Source organism: Anser anser (assembly GCF_964211835.1).
Source record: "Anser anser genome assembly, chromosome: 15".
In the NCBI taxonomy this organism is placed as follows: Eukaryota; Metazoa; Chordata; class Aves; order Anseriformes; family Anatidae; genus Anser; species Anser anser.
The window spans coordinates 6,963,603-6,973,586 of NC_139736.1; the positions used below are offsets into that span (position 1 = coordinate 6,963,603).

Genomic DNA, 9,984 nt, shown 5'->3' on the forward strand with positions numbered 1-9,984 from the left:
AAAATTATTCTTTTTATACCCATCTAAAACTTACCTGGCTGTCCTTTAATTGCTCTGCAGGACATGAAGAGACACATGGGTTGCCAGTTTTCTGTACTTGAAGAAATGCAGAAGAAGATGCGTAACTTTGTGAAGTGCAGAAGACTCCGGGTGCCGATGATGCCAGTCCCATCCCTGCCGTACTGCTGCAATGAGATGAACAGGTTGAAGGTTGCAAAATCTGTAGTGAGAGGTACTGCCAGGAGCAGAACTGGGAGCCCGTGAAAAAATGGAAAAAGCAGATAAAGCTGCTTCCTTATCAACAGGTGGATCTGGAAGTTTTACAGCTCTGCTTTCTGTACCATTCTAGGTCAAATGAACAATTTAACAACTGCTTACGTATCTCCTATCAAAACCTGCAGGGTGTACAAACAGCCTCTGACCATTTCCGAAGGAAGGAACAGATTTCCCAGACACTGTGGGGCTGGATAATCTTCTGACTGGGCACCCACCACTGCAGAGACTGGTATTTAAAAAATCAGACACCAAGAATTTCCAGTCCTGCTCCGTACCCAACAGGCTCCTTTGGTTGAAGCCTTAATCCCACCGTTAGGCACAAGGCCTGTTAAAACAGTATGGGTTTGGACATTCTTTCTGCTCTGCCACCTTTCGCTGTGTGCTCCCCACCCAGCACGGCGTGTCTTAGCAGGCAGCCACGACTGAGTTGCTGCATTTCAAGGTGAGAAGGGCTAGGGGAGGGCAGTGACACTTGGACACGATGGTCTGACTCTGCACATCGATGGTGGGTGCCCTGTGGGCCCCATGGAGCAAAGCCTCCCTCCCCGTGCCTTAGTTCAGGGTTCAGAAGCGAGTGACCAGGCTGTTCTTCCTGTACCTACAGCACTTCACGCGCTATAGCTACTGTCAGATGCCAGGCACAAATTCATTTTCTTTTGTAACTGCTAATCTCTTTATAACAGCGTTTCTACATAAATTAATGAAAGATCAGAATATAAAGATGTTCAATTTTGATTATTTGCCCATTTACAGGAAATTCAGTTAAAACTGTTTAGCTTTATCATCGCTAGACAAAGTAAGCATGACAGGATATTCTAGCCTCTGGATTATGTAGATAACACACAGAAATGTCATTTACATTTTCATTCTTTTCACAGAGCAACAAACCCAAGCTTGCAAGCAAATTAAAATTCCGAACTTAATTGGATTTTTATATTCTCTTTAAACAGGTAATATTGTTTTTCTTCTTTTTATTATTGTATCTGAACACTGGATTTCATTTTGAGAGTGTGCCACCAAAGGTGAGAGGCCCTCTGCGCTAAATGCTTCATTTAACACCATTAAAATCTACCTTTCCTCAACACATTTGAGGATTAAGATTGCTGAATACCAGTATTCAGTATTATCATTAAACATGAGAAAAGCTATAGAAAATTGTTTTTGTGTATGCATGAAAGTACATGCATATATATAAACATGAGCACATGCACACTCATCTATATATTTGCATGCCTGTGCACAGAAACATATATTTATAGCTATGCATGCAAATATAGAGACAGTTTTCCAATAATTTATCCCTGCATGCTCATACATCTGCCATAACTTCACAGACCATTTAAGAAATAAAAGACGTTTTTTGAGTATTTCTGAAAGTCTACTGTGTATGAAAACAATACAGATTATTCTTCATTTCCCTTCTTTTTTGGTTTGCCATGAGTTTGACCAAGCCTGATATTGCATTTACGACCGTACCCCTGGTGTCATTCAAGTGCAAGCAGCTCCTCTGAGACTGCAGGCTGCGAAGCGCGGGTCTCCCACTGTGCATGGGGGAAAGCCTTTTTTGAGGGCAGAATAAGAAACATCCTGGAGAAAACTTCCTTAAGCCGTTCATATTTTCATTGAAGACGCCGCCAAGCATGGGGCGCTGAGACCATTTCTTGGCTCGCTGCTCCCTTTGAGCGTTCTCAGCACAGCGGGTGAGCCGGGAGGCACGAGGCCGGTCCTGTTGTGTCCCGGGGCAACACGGCTGTGCTTTATCCCAGGGTGACAAAGGTCTGCTCGCATATATACATATTCCCATTCATCTAAAGAACACTCCATGACCCCGAAGAAGTCACTGAGGCAGAAGCTTGATTCAGAAAGCCTCAGTGCTACACAACTGCGGTTGGACTAAGCCCAGCTCCTCCTTTGCTCCGGTTACTTCTGGTCAATGCGTGTCAAACATCGCGCTTGCTACTAAAAAACCTCTACAGTGCAAATCTGTACAGGGTGAGGCACAAGCAGAAAGGCAGCTCTGACTGAGGGCCTAATTATAAAGCTGCCAGTATCTTTGGGAAATATTGGACCGCAAATGTCAGCTCATCAGCAGGGGTAGGAGCATTCTGGTGGAAATACAGAATTCTCTACATTAAGTCCCTGCCTTCCACGTTGTATCATTTTCAAGTGCGTGACCTAAAAGCGATAATGCCAGACATCTTTGCATGTGTTTGATGCCGATTTCAACACCTGCCACAAGCTACATAAGTGTGTAAATTAAAAATGTACTTTGCCTCCTTCATGCTGACCTTTCCCGCAGATTATTAGTTGCATTACATCTACCTGAGCTAGAAACCCCACACATCCCAGTCAGCAAATCCCTTGCACTGGTTCAGGACTTTTATCTCGTTTTACAAGTTTTGTTTATTATAAATTGCAACTTGCGTGAAGGTTTGGAGTAACTTCTCGAAAATAAAGCTTTTCCACATAAATCCACACTCAAGCAATAAAGACAGAAGCAAGGAATGAAATTCAGTTTAGTGTTACTGCTTTCTCAAATTTTTGTCTGGCCAGATCTCTTAATTCCCTTGGATTTCAGAAGCAAGAGTACAAGTCTGTCAAAAACCCATTTTTGTGTTATTTCCAGCCAATTTAAAGCAAAAAAAAATATTAAATGAATATATAATGGGAAAACCTGCTCCCCCAGGACATTAAGTCCCACCTTTGTAGCCATCAAAGGTTGGTCTAATTCAAGTTGCTCTGGCACAACTGTAAAATTTGCTCTGACATGGTTACTTATCTCAGCCACGTGGCACTTTTCTCCTCTGATTAGCCCATCGATGAACCTGGCCAGCCTCACTCACAGGATTTCCAGCATGCGATGCAAGACACAAGCCAAAACTGCTCTCCCCAGCCTCCATGCCAGCCTTGCTCTCTGCTGAGCTGCCCAGAGGACATGGACATGAAAGGGGGCCACAGGAGCAGCTATGAAGAAAGTCAGTTTTAATTTTGAAAGAATTTTCTCAGAGATTCTTCACTCTCCCCGTTTATTTTTCATGAGAACATCTCCTGTTTCTGTAAGAAAGCTCTCTTAAAAACACAGCCTGCTATGAAGCTACAGAATAAAACACCCTTGATAAAAGAATATTGCATTTGGGTCTCCTAGGTCTCCTGTGAGATGATGACTGACCACACATTTCTACCAAAAGTATTTTCGATGTATAGCTGTTTTGAGTAAATAAATACACTGAAAGACGTACTGGTTTGCTGCATAAAATTCTGACTTTTCTATTGAATGCCAGCATTTCCCACTTCCACAAGGAAACATATGTGAAAGAGAAGGATCTATTCCTTTTCCTATTGACCTTACCCTTCAAAAAAACACACAACAACAACACCCAAGCCTTTTTCTCTGGGAGAAACCCCTTGCTTTTTCTATCTTTCTATCAGTATTGTAAGGCTACTGCCCTTTCCAAATGCATAATACACTTAAACCTACAGGTTACCGTACGCTTACCTTCAGCTCCTGCTTCTGAGAGAAGCTGGTTAGCTATTGCCCTGTAAATACCATCAACTTGATTCAGGCAAATATAACAGGAGCAAGTGCACCTTACAAGCAGGTGGGCAGAGCAGATGGAAGGCTATACAGCTGTGATCCCACAACGCGTACATCTACAGCAGAGTTCAGGCTCCTCAACAGGAGCAGGGGGAAAATTAACCAGAACACCTCTGTGGGGCAGGAGGATGGTGGTATTTTGATTTTCCAGCAGGAAGGGAGGGCTGGCAAGGACTTGCTTGAAGGCACACTGATGCCTGCAGCTCTCGCTAGCCCATGGATGGATGCCTCACGGTATGGTGGCAGCTCCCACTCTGTGCACAGCTACATGTGGACTTCACAAGGAGCCCGTGGTGGTCAGCCCTGCTTGGGAGCTGTTACTGATTGCCAAATCTGACTCCTAACAAGATTTATAGGGATGGAGAGCTTAGCAGAAGGCAGCACGTCAACAGCACCAGCAGAAAGAAGAATTCACCGTGAGACAGCAGAGCTGGAGCACTTACAAATGTCAAGGCAGGCTGACAGCCCACAGGCAGAGTTATCTCCGCAGTGTTAGCACGTTTTGTGGAGGAAGCATCCCACACAAGTCACCCTGGTGGTTAGGCTGTAAACGAGCCCCTCACTGACACAGCCAAGGCCTGGCCGTGGGCTCCCCACTGATTTTATGGCAGAGGACCCCAGGGCGATTGGTGGTGATGCAGGGGTGGGCGGTGAGCAACCACAGCCGTAACCCTTCTCAGCAAGGGTGTGTTTGGGAATTTTGGACTCTCTGTGGCTCTCATGTGAGGCTTCTTGATCCCTGGATGCAGCTGCCGTAGAATAGACTTCTGGAAGGCTCAGGTATGCGCTCTTAAAGGATCTCATATTTTTGAAGTGTCATCACCAATACTTGGAGAAAAAAATCCTTTCTTTTCCTATTTCATTTTGGAAAATACGTTGTTGAAATAGTTATCTTCTCAGACATTTAATACTGATGCTGAGAGAAAAAGCAAGAGCAGGAAAAAGGGGCACCTTACAATCCTGTGACATGCTCACACTAGTAAAAGGGAATCTGGTGCTATCCCCTTCACTAAAAGGAAAATAACAGGGATAATGTGAGGAAAAAATCCCTACTATCTCCTATCAGCTAAAATAAATTTTATGTCATTAAATTATGCTTCTGTCATTAAAATAGATGTCAGTGGGGTGGCCAATTAATCTGCCTCTTCAAAGAGGGACACTGGAGTAAGGATGGGGCAAGACCAGAGAGCTTTTCTGTATATAGGTGTATTAAAGGACTTCAGTCAGCTATGGGAGCTTAGAGTTTTAAGGTTATTGTGGCAAGAAGTTTATGGCCTCCATTTTACCCCTAAGACAAGTCCAGTGGGAACAAACTCTGAATGAAATGCATACTAAGCAACTATTTTAGAGTCCCCCAAGTACATCTATTTTGCTCCCTTCCTTTTTCCTCCCATCCTCCAAACCAGAAAACATCACACAGCACCTTTAACAATCTTAACACCTCTGGCACAAAACAGGGGACGCCTCAGGAATGTGCTGCAGGAGACATCAACGTTCCCAGCATTTATATAGACGTGACCAGTTACATTAACAGGCCTTTAAAATTACCACCTCTCTGTTCCTGTCACAGTGCGGTGTCAGGGTGTGATGTAACAGTGCAGCCGCTGGGGTTTGTTCCTGCTTGCAGAGCTTGGTCCAACGCCTCAAACCTGAACCCACTTCAAAACTTTCTGCCTGGTGAAAGGATTAATTTGTAGCAAGATCTCAAAACCATGGATTTTCCATACTTTATTGCCAGTCTAATATTTAAGCTCAATATCTCTAATACGTGAAACACGGGAAAAGTGCCCTTTAATGGGTTTGTCTCCATCCTTCTCTACGATCATCGTTTGTTGTTCCGCCACCTTACCAACCCACACAGCATCTTAGCAACACCCCTGGCAGCATGCTGTAGGGAGATAATACTAATTAGAGTTATCAAGTCCATCTTGATTTTGACATGACGCTGCACGCTGCTGTGCAGACTGCAGCAGATACATCCCCCTCCCTCCGCCCCCAGATGTAGCCCAGCTACAAATGCTCAGCTCAGATCAAGTCTGAAAGGAAAAGAGAAGGTCACCAGCCGCTTGCAGCAAATCTCCTGCTGATGCTGTACCAAAACACTGCTGCTTTTCCCTAGGATGAGCCCAGCTCTCTGGTAGACTTGCCAGCTTCTACCTCTTTTCTTAAACTGGATCTCAATGAAATAGTCACGTATCCACACCATCTAGAAACTGAGTTCATTTTCTATTGGATCAACTCTAAAAGCCTTGTCAGGACGCAGTGAATGAGCTGGAAATTAAACTATAGAACGCACTACATTCGTGCATTAGAATACAGGAATTGACAGGTAACAATAAATACACTCACAAATGTTAAAACAGTAACTATAGGCTACAGGGGAAGAAAAATATATATATTTTTCTATTCTCTGAACTTCTGAGACATAGTCTTGGCTTTGAAAAGGCTCGTTTAGACTTCATTTAGAAACAAGAGCAGATGATGTCAAAAATTCTTCTCCTCTTTTTTGGAGGCCCAATAAAAAGTACGGCATGATTTTAAAATGAAACAGATTTTGTTTTCTCCAGTAATTCTGCTATCTAGTTGTGCTCCTTTAATTAGCTATCAGCAGCACTTAATTTATTTCTAGCATATTGTTGCCAGCTTTTTGCATATCTCTTCCAACCTGTGAAAAATCATAAAAATAGACCTACAAAAATTAATCTTCCAATTCCATGTGCAGCAATATTAAAATGGTAATTGCACTCTTTAAACCTCTAAAACCCAGCTCTACCTCTAGATACTTATCTGAAAGCCCAGTGAAGTTGTGTGATAGCTGCTGTTCATGCTACTTACACATTACGGGAAGTCATTGAGGCCTGATACTAATCACTAAAGCGTAAGAACTTCACACACAGAGGCCAAAGTTCATCAGTGCCTTTGATTTCTGTACTGAAGGTTGATTGTCTGGAGAAATGAACTCCTTTTATTAATTCTTAGCATCATACTTACCTTTATTTATGATAGCACAGGATGAAATCTTGTCATCTCAAATGTATTACACTCAGCTTGCAATGGAGCAATTTCTTACAAACCTGAGCTTAAATACAGACCCTTTCCTCATGTGCAGGTAGGATGTGAGGTCAGGTCCCACTTTGCTCCTTAAGGAAATTCACTGCCCCATAGAAACACCTTCTGCTCCCTGCACGGAAGTCTACAAACTGCTATGACCTTGTTGTGATTGGATGCTTACTCCTTGTAAAGATCAAATCCACTTTGAAACTCTTCCTTGCCGGTTTAACTATTTGCTATGCACTCCAGGAAAACACAGACTCCAAAGAAGTATTTCATATTTTGGCAGTATTTAACAGAAATAGGTCAAAGGTTGTTGACTGTTGTCTCTTACTCACATAGCTTCTGTAAATGATGGTTTTGGGGGAATTCTCCTCCACATGAGGTTGTGGCAGGGCATGTACATCCCACAAGGACAGAGTGGGAGGACAACGTCCCACTTGTTCCATTGCCAGTCCCACTGCATGCAACGGGCACCTTGGGATGAACACACCAAAAATCGAGGGTGGCTGATCCTGGGAAGGAAGCGGCCAGAAACCAGTTGCCTCCTGGCTCATGGGAGTCCCCCAGCAGAGAGCTGCCCTTTTGTAGAAGGAGGACAGCGCTGATTGCAGCCTTACAAGGCTTCTCAGGCCTACTCTACAATGCTGGGGTCTAACAAAACCAGAAACTTCCCTTATCATTTTGGTCATTTCACTTTAACATATGAAAACCTCCTAAAATAGGAAGGATGGGGTGTGACAGTACTATTTTGTGACATTATAATATCTAAAATGTCTCAACTGGACTTTTTTCTTTTTCCTTTTAGATTAGATTATTTGAAGACTTTTTTTCCATTAGAAAGTAGTATTTTCTACAGACCCAAGCATGGAAAGGCTACAGACTGTCACCAGCTGACTTGGAGACACCCTTTTTAGCTGAGACCCAGAGAGGACCTTCAGGAACCACAAGTGGGTCTGATTATCCATTCTAAAACCATAACCTATGCTGAAATGGTAAAGCAAAGTTTCTGGACAAAAAAAAAAAAAGAGAGAGAGAGAAAGAGAGAGAAGTGGAGATCTTTTGGGGAAACATCACTGTATTTTACTCCAGAAAAAGTGATATCAAAGAGAAAAAGAAGTGAACAGGTTACAGTATTAAAATTTCTTCTCTATCATTTGGATTCATTTCAGAGTCATTTGGCAAGCTCTCGCAACGGGCAGCTTCAAATGCCCTAGAGTAATTACAAAAGAAATTCCATTAAAAGACCCTGATGAGGAAAACTATTAAAATTGAATATACACTTTGCTCTGATGAATTTTTCTACTTCACTTCTGTAGCAAATTATACAGCTCCATGTTGTTAGGTTTTTTTCTTTCACTAAAAGCATGAATTACAGTCCTATAAATTTACCCTTACTGTCAATTAAATTAAATAAACGTTGTCTGAGCGCATTAGGAAGTGATACAAAACAATTCAATACCAGGGTTAGTTATTGAGGAGGTTTTTAATGAGCATAAATTGATGTAATTAAAATAAATCTACTTTTCACGTTTCTTGAGTAGATGCCCTGTAGCCATTCTTGTAGAATGCTATAGCAAAACGCACACTGGGCCAAAGCTCCTATCTCTCCGCAGATTACATCGGAGCTTCCTGCTCTCTGGGATTTCAGAGATGACTAAGACTGGAGGATGCTGCCTACTTAAAGGGTGGGTGAAGGAACATAAATGTGAAGATCAACATTCATGCTTTTGTTAAATTAATTTTTCCATCACCGAATCATCTTCCTTTGACAGAAGCAAATGAGGAAATGAAAGTACCTTTTAGTATTAGCCTTTATAGGCTGTTCGCAAGTAGTTGGTAACTTCTGTGAATTCTGCCTTTGGAAGGTATTTTACAAGTTGCAATATAGCCATGTGTTGGGACTACATTTAAAACCAATATGCTAGGCTAAAAAAGTATGTTGCTCTTACAAGATTTCCCTCCCTCTCTTTCTTTGCATCCCTAAAATAATACCAGTAGGATGACCAACACTATTGACTTGCTTAAGGATAGGAGGCATGAGTTCTCTGTGGAGCAGCAGATGCCAGGTATGCCTATTAATAAACCACACAGAGCTGAGGAGAGTAGAATGCTAAAGGAGCTCAGTTGGTATATATTAGACAATTCTAAACAGATGGAGAATAAAAACAAAAAATAGAATCAGAAGTATTTTATACTACACTCCAGTGGTGGAGATGGCGATGATGTCTAGTGTGGAGGTGTTTGTATCCCCAGATCTCCCATCTTAAACTGCTCCGAGCCTGCCTCAACACCACTATCATTGGCACCTGGGCCCTACTGACAAAATAAAGGTTATTTGTCACTTCACATTGCACAGTCCAGTTCTCAAGGCTGCCCCGCAAAGTGTTTTGCCTTAGAACAAAGGCAGAGCATATGAAGAAAAAATTCCATATATAACACCATTCTTCTTCTCACCTTCATTTGGGCTGGTCTAGGTCCTCAAGCTGAAGTCCTATTGCTTCTGTCAGATAAATTCTCCAAATAGGTTCCCATTTCAGGAGTTCATCTTCACATAGCAAAATTATTCTGGCTAAAAAATAGAGAAAGATTGTTTTTGTGTGTGCAAGACTTTCACTGACAATTAGTGCCTTTGGCATCCCCTCTTCAGAGAGAAGAATTTCACTCTGCGGATAAATAAAGAGCTTAGGTCTCCAGGGATGTCAGCCTTTAACAAACAATAAATGCACGCAACAGTTTAGAATGGAATATAAATCAGAGCAGCAACTTGAAGGGTCCTTCTTAATAACACAACATACGTTTATCTCCAAGAAAAGAAGACCCAGCAGCTAGCAAACACCACAAAATTTCCACACACCATGGCATTGTCTGCAGCTCTTAGAAAAGTAAAACATGCTTGAATAGATGTCAATGTTCTTAACACTACAGACCTGCATGCTCAGAGAAAGGAAAACACAGCTCACTATTTCTCCCAAGGCAGCACAAAATACTGTTCCTTATAACTGCAAGCGTAAGATTCAAAAACGGTTCCATAGCCTTGGTGATGCCTGCTGCAAACTGGC

General features: G+C 42.3%; 1 long non-coding RNA gene across 1 annotated transcript; it reads left to right on the forward strand.

Annotated features, from left to right (window-relative positions):
- Positions 1-191: 191 nt before the first annotated feature.
- LOC310882123 lies at positions 192-9,373 on the forward strand. The gene is made up of 3 exons (XR_014572815.1): positions 192-718; positions 1,155-1,226; positions 3,089-9,373. It is a non-coding gene; the product is annotated as an uncharacterized lncRNA (long non-coding RNA).
- The last annotated feature ends 611 nt before the right edge of the window (positions 9,374-9,984 follow it).